This window comes from Ursus maritimus, unplaced genomic scaffold (assembly GCF_017311325.1).
Source record: "Ursus maritimus isolate PB19 unplaced genomic scaffold, ASM1731132v1 scaffold_16, whole genome shotgun sequence".
Classification (NCBI taxonomy): Eukaryota; Metazoa; Chordata; class Mammalia; order Carnivora; family Ursidae; genus Ursus; species Ursus maritimus.
Window position 1 is genome coordinate 50,795,477 of NW_024424008.1, and position 10,827 is coordinate 50,806,303.

General features: G+C 38.0%; 1 pseudogene; it reads right to left on the bottom strand.

Annotated features, from left to right (window-relative positions):
- Positions 1 to 7,947: 7,947 nt before the first annotated feature.
- Positions 7,948 to 8,120, bottom strand: LOC121102996 (annotated as a pseudogene).
- Positions 8,121 to 10,827: the final 2,707 nt, after the last annotated feature.

A 10,827-nucleotide genomic window follows, 5' to 3' on the forward strand; every position in this document is an offset into this window, starting at 1 on the left:
ATTGCAATCTATGTGGGTGACACTCCCTGAGTAGAGCTCTTGCACGGGGTGGGGGTCATTGCTGGAGGACAGAAGAGGGGAAAGGGGTCTGAGTAGTGATGCCTTTCGGTTGCAAAGCAGGTGGGATGCTGGAGGCTTGCCAAGCTCCCATCCTGCATTCACATGGGTTGGGGAGAGGGGGAAGAGCAGGAATACTGGGCCTCATGTAATATTCAGGCCAGGCAGGGTCCAGGGCCTTGTTCCTGTAAATGACAAGTACACCAGTTGCCTCCCTGCCTCCCTCCCCTGTCTGTGACCAGGGATTCACCAGGCAGAGGGTAGGGGTGTGTGTCGGGGGGTGCAGGCCTGCTGCTGGCCAGGTGTGCATCCATATTTATGAGGGGTGAATCCTTGGGAAGCAGCCAGATGCTGAGCATGCCAGGCGATCTGTTTGGGTCAGCTGCTCCATTCCTGGCCAGCCACTGGAAGGAGGAGATTCTGGAATGTCTGCCCAAACAGTGGTACCCTGATTTGTAGTGTTTGCTGATTTCTGTGGTGTAAATACTCCCACCGTGGCTGATTTTCAGCTACCAACATGAAGTCACTGGGTTCACAAAACTCCTGAAAATTTAACACTTTGGCCCAACCGCCTTGGTATTAAAAAAAAAAAAACCAAAAAACAAAATACAACTGAGGTTCACAGGTGGAATAGTATAATGTCACATAGCAAGTTGATTAGGGGCTTAGCTGGACTACGTTGCCAGACTCTGTTGGAGTTTGTCTGTCTTCTTGGTGTCACCGTTGATAATGGGTCCTCTGCGATAGTAGGGGGAGGGAAGTGGGGTTGGACTAGCCATCCAGAGGTAGCTGTGGGAGCTCGGCTGCCCAGCCTGGGCCAATAAGAACACCCAGCATCAGAGAGCACCTTATAGTTTGCCTTTTAATCTAAAGCTGTAAATTTAATTTCCACAGCAACCCAGTGGTGTATATATTGTTATATTTTACATAAGAGGAAACTGAGGCTTAGAGGGAGCCGTTATATGATTTCTAGGTCATGTGACCAGTAAATGGCTGTGCATTCACCCAAACCTAGGTCTGCTGAGATAGTCTTAGTTTTTCCTACAGCCCAGGATACTGAGGCCCTGATGCCTTCCCATTAATGCAGCCTCTCCAGGAGCCCCAAAGCCACCCCCCGTAGGAGCCCCTGTGCCTTCCCCTCTGGTATCAGCCTAGCACAGCAGGTTCTTCTGTGCCAGCTGTGGGGTGAGTGACCATTGGGCAATGGCCAGGGAGCTGACTTTTGCCCTCTACTGCTCCCTAACAGTGGTGCCCTTTGATACCTGGGTGCTGCTCATCCCCATCCCATCTATTATCCAGGACTGGGACCCCCCTGTGTGCTTCACTTGAGGCCTCTCCAGGGTCCTCCCCACTTCCCAGCCTCAGCCTCTCCTCCCACCCCTCACACCACACACAATATCCCAGGCCTTTCTTCCAAGGCCTTGCCTGGGACATGTGAGGAAGATGTTCATACGTGTGGATCTTTGGGTTTATTGTGGTTACTTTCCTGGAACAAGTTCTCTTCCTGATCCAGGGCAAAGTACAGATGGAAGTCTCAGCCCCAGCCCCATCTGCATCTCTCAGGCCAGGCCCAGCTTGTTGAAAGGGACTGCAGCTTGCCTGGGAGTTAGACAGACCAACAGGGGAGGAAAAGAAAGGCAGTGAGGAGGAGAGACATGAAGATACCATGTACTGAGAAATAGTAAAAAGCAGATAACCAGCTGATAGGTGCCAGGCATTGTGCTGAGTCCTTATAATGAGCTTCTGAAGGATCTCCACCTGAGGGTTGAGGAACCTGGGGCTCAGTGAGTTTACCTTGCCCAAGATCACACAGCTAGTGAGTTTGATACAAACCCATTGTGTCTGTTCTCATCCATTACACTACCAGGCATCCTGGTTAAGGAGTAGGAGACCAGAGTGAGTGAGACAAGGAGATTGAAAGGTGAGAGAGTGGGAGATAGAAGGTGGGTGTTCAACCCAGCCCCCTTATATCACTGGGGAGGGCAGCTTGGGGTGCCACAGTAGAGAAGCAGTGCATTGTACCAAGGAAAAAGAGCATCTGATGAGGAGTCAGGATAGCCTGTGCCAGAAATGTCACCTTGGGCAAATCACCTAACTTGTCTGGGCCTTGGTTCATCATCTGCAAAAGAAAATAATAATTCTGCCCTGTTTGCCTCTCAGGGTGGTCCTGATGGTAATAAAAAATAATGGATGTAGAGAGAATTCTGTGAAGATGGCAGAGTAGGAAGCATTAGGAATCTGTCTTTCTACTTAGAAAACCATTGCTCTGGCAGAATCTGTGTGATGTAACTATTTTGGAATTCTAGAGTCTATTGAAGGCTGGAAACTTCCAGAGGAAGACTTGGAAAGTAAATTGTGGTTAATTTTGGTCAATTTCAGCTCTTAACACAGTAGTGGCTCCCTGTTCTGTCCCCCACCCTTCAGCCCCTTGGGAGGCAGATGTGCATATGTTCCTGGAGCAGCTTGCACACAGCTTGCTGGAGCTAGGGTGGGCTAAAAGGACCCTGTCTTCCAAATATTAGAGATCTCTGTTCTGATTGCTAATTGCTGCTTCTGATCATAGAGGTGCAGACAAAGAGGCAGCAATTATTGTTGATATACCTTCAATTGTTACAAGTCACACTTGCAATGACTAAAGTGACTTCTAGGGTATTTAAAGAGCCAGGACACTTCCCTTCCACCCTTCATTTTTTCTTTTTCCCTTTTTGGGAGACAGACATTAAAAACTATGACATTTAAGGACAACTTCATATATAGGGAAAATTCGAAAATGACCATATGACACCAGGGAAACTCATAAAAAGACTCAAGAAGACATTAAGTTTACATCTGAGGCTAATCCTCAGCACAGAGACAGACTACAACAATTAAAAACAAACAAACAAAACAACAACAAAACCCCAGCAAACTTGGGGAAGGACAAGAATCTGATTTCCAGATTTGCTACATTATTTGTTTCAAATGTCGAGTATTCAATAACAAGAAATCATAAGGCATACAAAGAAACAGGAAAGTATGGCCCATTTAAAGGGAAAAATAAATAAACAAAAACTGTCCCTAAAAAAGACTTGATGGCAGATATACTAAAAAATATTTTCGAGTAATTGTCTTAAAGATGCTCAAAGAGCTAAGGGAAATGTGGAGCAAGTGAAGAAAATGATGTATGAACAAAATGGAAATATCAATAAAGAGATAAAAAACCTAAAAAGAAACAAAAAAATTATGAAGCTGAAAATTACAATAATTAAAATGAAAAAATTCACCTGAGGAAATGGAAGGCATATTTGAACAGGCAGAAGAGAGAATCAGTGAACTTGAAATAGGACAATGGGCATTATTGAGTCTGAGGAACAGAAGGAAAAAAGATTGAAGAAAAGTGAACACTCTAAGGGACCTGTGGGACATCATCAAGCAGACCACCATATGCATTGTGGGAATCCCAGGAGAGGAGAGAGAGAAATGGGCACGGAAAATATTTAAAGAAATGATGGAAGAAAACTTTCCAAATTTGATGAAAGGAATGAATGTAAACATCCAGGAAGACCAATGAATTCCAAGTAAGATGAACTCAGAGAGACCCACATTGAGATACATTATAAGCAAACTTTTCAAAAGACAAAGGGAGAACTTTAAAAGCAGCCAGAAAGAAGCAAATTGCTACATACAGGAGATCCTTAATAAGATTAAGCAGTTTTCTCACCAGAAACTTTTGAGGCCAGAGTCAGTGGCCTGATAAATTCAAAGTGCTAAAGGAAAAACACCTGTCAACCAAGAATACCATATCTGATAAAACTGTCCTTCAAAATTGAGGGAGAAATTAAGACATTACAGATGAACAAAATTTGAGGAGTGCATGACCACTAGACCTGCACTGCAAGAAATGCTCAAGGGAGTCTTGCAAGGTGAAATCAAAGGACACTAGACAGTGACTCAAAGCCATATAGAGAAAGAAAAATCTCAATAGATGTAAATACGTCGACAGTTAAAAAAGCTAGTATTATTGTAACAATGGCTTATAACTGCACTCTTTGTTTTTTACCTGATTTAAGAGACTAATGTATTTAAGAAAATCATTAGTTTGTGTTTTGGAACACACAATATATAAAGATGCAATTGAGAACACCAACAAATGAAAGGGGTGGGGAAAGAGCAGCAAAGAGGCAGAGTTTTTATTGTTACTGAAGTAATGCTGGTATAAATTGAAATTAAAGTGTTATAACTTTAGGATTTTAAATGTAATCCCTAGGATAACCACAACAAAAATAACTATAGAATATACAAAAAAGGAGGTAAGAAAGGAATGTAAACATTTCATTACAAAAAATCGACTAAACACAAAAGAAGACAGTAGTACAGGAAATGAAGGACAAAAAAAAAAAAGATGTAAAGCATATAGAAAACAAATAGCAAAATGACAGAAGAAAGTCCCTCCATATCAGTAATTACTTTAACTATGAGTTGATTAAACTCACCAACCAAAAGACAGAGACTTTTGCAGATTATCCAATTATATGCTATCTGTCTATAAGAGACTCATTATACATCCAAAGACACGAATAGCTTAAAAGTGAAAGGATGGAAAATGATATTCTATGCAAATAGTAACCAAAAGAGAGCAGGAATGGCTATACTATTTTCAGACAAAATGGACTTTAACTCAAAAGAAGGTACGAGACAAGGACATTATATATTAATAAAAATTTTAATACAGTAAGAAATTATAACACTTATAAACATTTATTCACCTAATGACAGACCATCAATGTATGTGAAGAAAACGGACAGAATTGAAGTAAGAAACAGACAGTTACACAAGAATAATTGGAGACTTCAATACCCTACTCAAAATAACAGAACAACCAGACAGAAGGTAAGTAAGGGAACAGAGGGCTTAACACAATGAACCCCTATCTTTAACACACAAATGCAGTGTACTCTACCCAATGACAACATACACATTCTTTTCAATGCACGTGGGACATTTTCCAGGATAGGTGATATGTTAGACCACAAATTAAGTCTCAAAAGATTTTAAAAGACAGATATTATACAAAGTATCTTCTCTGACCACAATGAGATGAAGTTAGAATCAATAACAGATGAAAAACTGGAAATTTTATGAAACTGTGGAAATTAAAGTTTTAAACATCCAGTGAATCAAAGAATAAAGCACAAGGGAAATTAGAAAATACTTAGAGATGAATGCATAAAAGGGCAATGCGCCCAAACTTATGGGACATAGCAAAAATAATAAGGGGGAAATTTATAGCTATAAATGCTACATTAAAAAATAAGAAATATCTCAAATCAACAACCTAACTTTACAACTTAAGGAGCTAGAAAAAGAAGAACAAACTAAATCCAAAGTGCAGAAGGAAGGAAATAATAAAGGTTAGAGCAGAAGTAAACAAAATAGAGAAGAGAAAAACAATAGAAAAAATCAATGAACCCAAAAGTTGGTTCTCTGAAAAAGTCAACAGAATTGACAACATTTTAGCTAGGTGGACTAAGAAAAAAGAGAGAAGACTCAAATTCTTAAAATTAGACATGAAAGTGGGGATTACCAGAGAGTACTATCAACAATTGCACACCAACATTGGATAGCCTAGATGAAATGGAAAAAGTCCTAGAAGCACAAAGCCTACCAAGACTAAATCACAAAGAAATAGAAAACATAAATATACCTATAACTAGTGAGGAGATTGAAGCAGTAATAAAAATTTTCCTGACAAATAAAAGCCTTGTACTCAATGGCTTCCCTGTGCATTCTACCAAACATTTAAAGAAGAACTAATACCAATCCTTCTCAAACTTTTCTAAAAAACTGAAGAGGAAGGAACACTTTCTAATTCATTCTATGAATCTAGCATTATCCTGATACCAATGCCAGAGAAAGACACTACAAGAAAACTACAGGATATCCTTTATGAACATCAATATAAAAATCCTCAACAAAATGCAAATGAATCAAATTCAGCAGCATATTAAAATGATTATACATCATGGCCAAGTGGGACTTATTCCTGGGATGCAAGGATGGCTCAACATACAAAAATAAATCAAATAATACAGCACATTACTAGAATGAAGGAGAAAAACCCACATGATTATTTCAATTGATGCAGAAAGGGTATTTGAAAAATTTAACACCCTCTTATAATAGAACACGAAAACACACTAGGAATAGAAGGAAACTAGTTCAACATAATAAAAACCGTACATGAAAAAACTACAGTAAGCATTATACTCAATGGTGAAAGACTAAAAGCCTTTCTTCTAAGATTGGGAACAATACAAGAATACCTGCTTTCAGTACTGCTGTTCAGCATAGTACTGGAAATTCTAACCAGAGCAATTAGGTAAGAAAAAGAAGAAAAGTCATCCAAAGGAAAATAAGTTAAATTACCTGTTTGCAGATTATATGATCTTATTTGTAGAAAACCCTAAGGATTCCACAAAAAACTATTAGAAATAATAAATGAAGTTAGCAAAGTAGTAGAATACACTCAACATGCAAAAATAAACTGGGGGTCCGTGGCTGGCTGAGTCAGTGGAGCATGCAACGCTTCATCTCAGGGTCGTGAGTTTAAGCCCCATGTTGGGCATGGAGCCTATTTAGAAAAAAAATTGTGTTTCTATCCACTAACAATGAATAATCCTGAAAAGGAAACCACCAAAACGATTCCATTTACAATAGCATCAAAAAGAATGAAATATTTAACCAAGGAGGTGAAAGACTTGTACAATGAAAACTACAAAACACTGCTGAAAAATTAAAGAAGGTATAGATAAATGGAAACACATCCCATGTTCATGGATTAATATTGTTAAAATGTCAATACTACCCAACGTGACCTACCGATTCAATGCAATCTCTATCAAAGTCCCAATGATTTTTTTTGCAGAAATAAAATTCATATGGAAACTCAAGGGACCCTTAATAGTTAAAGAATATTCAAAAAGAAGAACAAAACTGGAGGACTCACATTTCTTGATTTCAGAAGTTACTATAAAGCTACAGTGCAAGCTACATTATCAAAACAGCGTCGTATTGGCACAAAGATAAACATATAAACAGTGGAATATATGGTCAAATGATTTTTGTTAAGGGTGCCAAGACCATTCAATAGGGAAAAGACAGTCTTTCAACAAATGATGCTAGGAGAACCAGATATCCACAGGCAAATTAATGAAGTTGGACCCTTACATAATGCCATATACAAAAATTAACTCAAAATGTATCAGACCTGAGTGTCAGACCTAAAACAATAAAACTGGTAGAAGGAAACATAGAACAAATGCTTCATGACTCTGGATTTAGCAATTATGTCTTGAATATGACACCAAAGGCACAAGTGACAAAAGAAAAAATAGGCAATTGGAATTCATGAAAATTAAAAATTTGTGCACCAAAAGACACCATCAACAGAGTAAAAAGGCAGCCCACAGAATGGGAGAAAAATTTTGCAAATCATATATCTGGTAAAGGATTACTATCTAGAATATCTAGAAAATTCCTAAAACTCAACAACAGCAAAGAACCTGACTCAAAATTAGGCAAAGGACTTGAATAGACATTTCTCCAGGGAAGATATATAAATGACCAATAAGCCCATGAAAAGATGCTCAGCTGCCCTGATCATTAAGGGAAATTCAAATCAAAACTACTATGAGACACCATCTCACACCCATTAGGATGGCTACTATAAACAAATAAAAAAGAGAAACAAAAAGAAAAAGAAAAAACATATGGACAAAGATGCAGAGAAACTGGGACTCGTGTGCACCGTTGGTGGGAATGTGAAACGGTGTAGCCATTGACTGTGAAAAAGAGTATAGCAGTTTTTCAAAAAATAAAAAATAGGATTAACCGTATGATCCAGGAATTGCACCTCTGGGTATACACCCAAAAGAATTACACCCAAAAAGGTGTAATTCACCTTTTTAAAAGCAAGGTCTGGAAGAGATTTTTTTCTGCCTCCTCCTTATGGTTTTGGGTACTCCGCACATTGAGAGAAACTTGTCTAGTAAACTGTAGAAATGACCCCTGGAATTATAGTCTTTGGAAGAGATATTTTGTATACTCATGTTCATAGCAACATTGTTTACAATAGCTAAAAAACCATGGAAGCAACCCATTGTCCATCAACAGATGAATAGATTACCAAAATGTGGTATATACACACATGGAATATTATTCAACTTTAAAAAGGAAGGAAATTCTGTGACATGGGAAAACATGGATGAACTTTGGAGACACCATCTTAAGTGAAACAACTATTTGTCACAAAAAGACAAATACTGCATAATTTTACATATGTGAAATACTTAGAGTTGTCAAAATCATAGAGATAGTAGAATGGTAGTTGCCAGGGACTGGAGAAAATGGAGTGTGTGTTTAATGGGTATTAGAGTTTCAGTTTTACAAGATTAAAAGAGTTATGGAGATGGATGGTGATGATGGTTGCACAACATTATGAATGTGTTTAGTACCACTGAACTGTACACTTAAAAATGGTAAAGATGGTTAAATTTTGTACTATGTGTATTTTACTATAACAAAAAATTGAATCTCTTCTCAGCCTTTTGGCTAAGATCAAGTGCAACAAAAAAATTGGAAAAAAAATGGATGTGATCACACAAGTGCTCTTCCAGTAAAATATTACCGACCATCCACCATCTGCCAGGCACTGGGTATAAGAATGAGCAGTTCACACATCATCCCAGTTTCTCATGGGGCTTCCAATTTAGAGGGCATTATAGGCCATTACGATGAAAATGAGAGTCAAAGGAGAAGCACTTGATCCAGGTTAGGGTGTCAGGGAAGTCTTCCTGGAGCAAGTGGCAGTGAGACAGGACAACAATTAAGAGTTGGTTATACTAAGGATTTGGATTGGGGAAGAGGGAAGGTGTCGCAGGAGAGAGTATGGAGGGACTGAATGTAGTTGGACTCAGCTGTATAAAGGAACCCTTGCTTTAATTTGCCTAAAACATGCCTTGGTCAATTTTTAAAGTTGGCCTTGAGCTCTACTATATAGATTTTGTGTCCTAAGAACTATTTGCCTAACCCAAGGTAGTAATGATGTTTTCCTCTGTTTTCTTCTACAATTTTACAGATTTAGCTCTATATTTAAGTCTATGGTTCATTTCAAATTAACTTCTTTTTTTTTTAAGATTTTATTTATTTGAGAGAGAGAGAGCATGAGCAGGGGGAGGAGCAGAGGGAGAGGGACAAGCAGACTCCCACTGAGCAGGGACCCCTGACGTGGGGCTCGATCCCAGGACCCGGAGATCATGACCAGCCAAAGGCAAACGCTTAACTGACTGAGTCACCCAGGCACCCCTCAAATTAACTTTTTTATATGGTATAAGATGTATGTTGAGGTCCTTCCTTCCTTTGTTTGTTCCTTCTTTTTTTTTTCTTTCTCCCCCTTCTCCTTTTTCCCCATCCTCCCACCTCAATATCCAATTGTCCAGCATAATTCATTGAAAAAACTTTCCTTTTCCCATTGAATTGCCTTGGTACCTTTGTCAAAATCAGGTGACCATATGTTGGATATATTTCTGGACTCTTCTGTTCCATTGATCTGTATGTCTGTGCTTACCTCAACACCACACTGACATGATCGATTACTGTAACTTTGTAGTAGGTCTTGAAATCAAATAGTGTAAGTACTCCACTTTTTCCCCCCTCTCTATTCTAGATCTGCATTTCTTTTAGAATTAGATAAGCAATTTCTTAAAAAGGTCCACTGGTTTTTGATTTGGTATGCATTGAGAATCTATAGATCATTTTGGGGACAATTAATATCTTAACAGTATTGAATATTCTGATCCATGGACTCTTGCATCTTTCTGTTTATTTGGGATCACATTATTTCTCTCAACAATGTCACAGTTTTCAGCATATAAGTCTTATACATATTTTGTTAAATTTATCTCTGAGGATTATTCTTTATACTATTTTTCAGTTTCATTTTCCAGTTATTTGTTTCTAATATATAGGAATACAATTGTTTTAAAAATATATTGGCCTTCTATCATGGCTTTGTTAATCTCATTTGTTAGTTCTAGTAGATTCTTCTGAATTTTTGTACAGAGATGATCTTGCTGTATGATAAAGACAGTTTTACCATTCATTTCAAATCTGAGTGCCTTTTATTCCTTTTTATTGTCTTATTGCACTGCCTAGGACTGCCTGCATGATGTTGAATAGAAGTGTTGAGAACTTCACCACTAAGTATGATATTAGCTGTGGGGGTGCCCTTTATTGGATTAAGGAAGTTTTCTTGTATTCCTAATTTATGGAGGGTTTTAAAAAATTACAAATAGGTGTTAAATTTTATCAAATGACTTTTCTGCATCTATTGGGAAGATCATATATTGCTTTTTTTTTTTTTAGTTTGTTAATATGGTGAATTACATTGATCTATTAGTTTCTGTTTCATATATTTTGATCTGTTATTAGGTGCACACATATTTAGGATTGTTATGTTCTCTGGGTAATTCACCTCTTTATCATTATGAAATGTCCCTCTTCATTCTGGCAATATCCCTTATTCAGAAAACTACTTTGGTATTAATAGAGCCATCTTCAGCTTTCTTTTGAATAGAGTTTACATGGTATACCTATTTCCACCCCTTTTCTTTTATCTAGTTGTGTGTTTATGCTTTAAGTGTTGGATCTTGCCTTTTAATTTAGTTTGATGATCTCTGTCTGTTAATTTGGGTGTATAGACTATTAACATTTAATATAATTATCAACAGGGT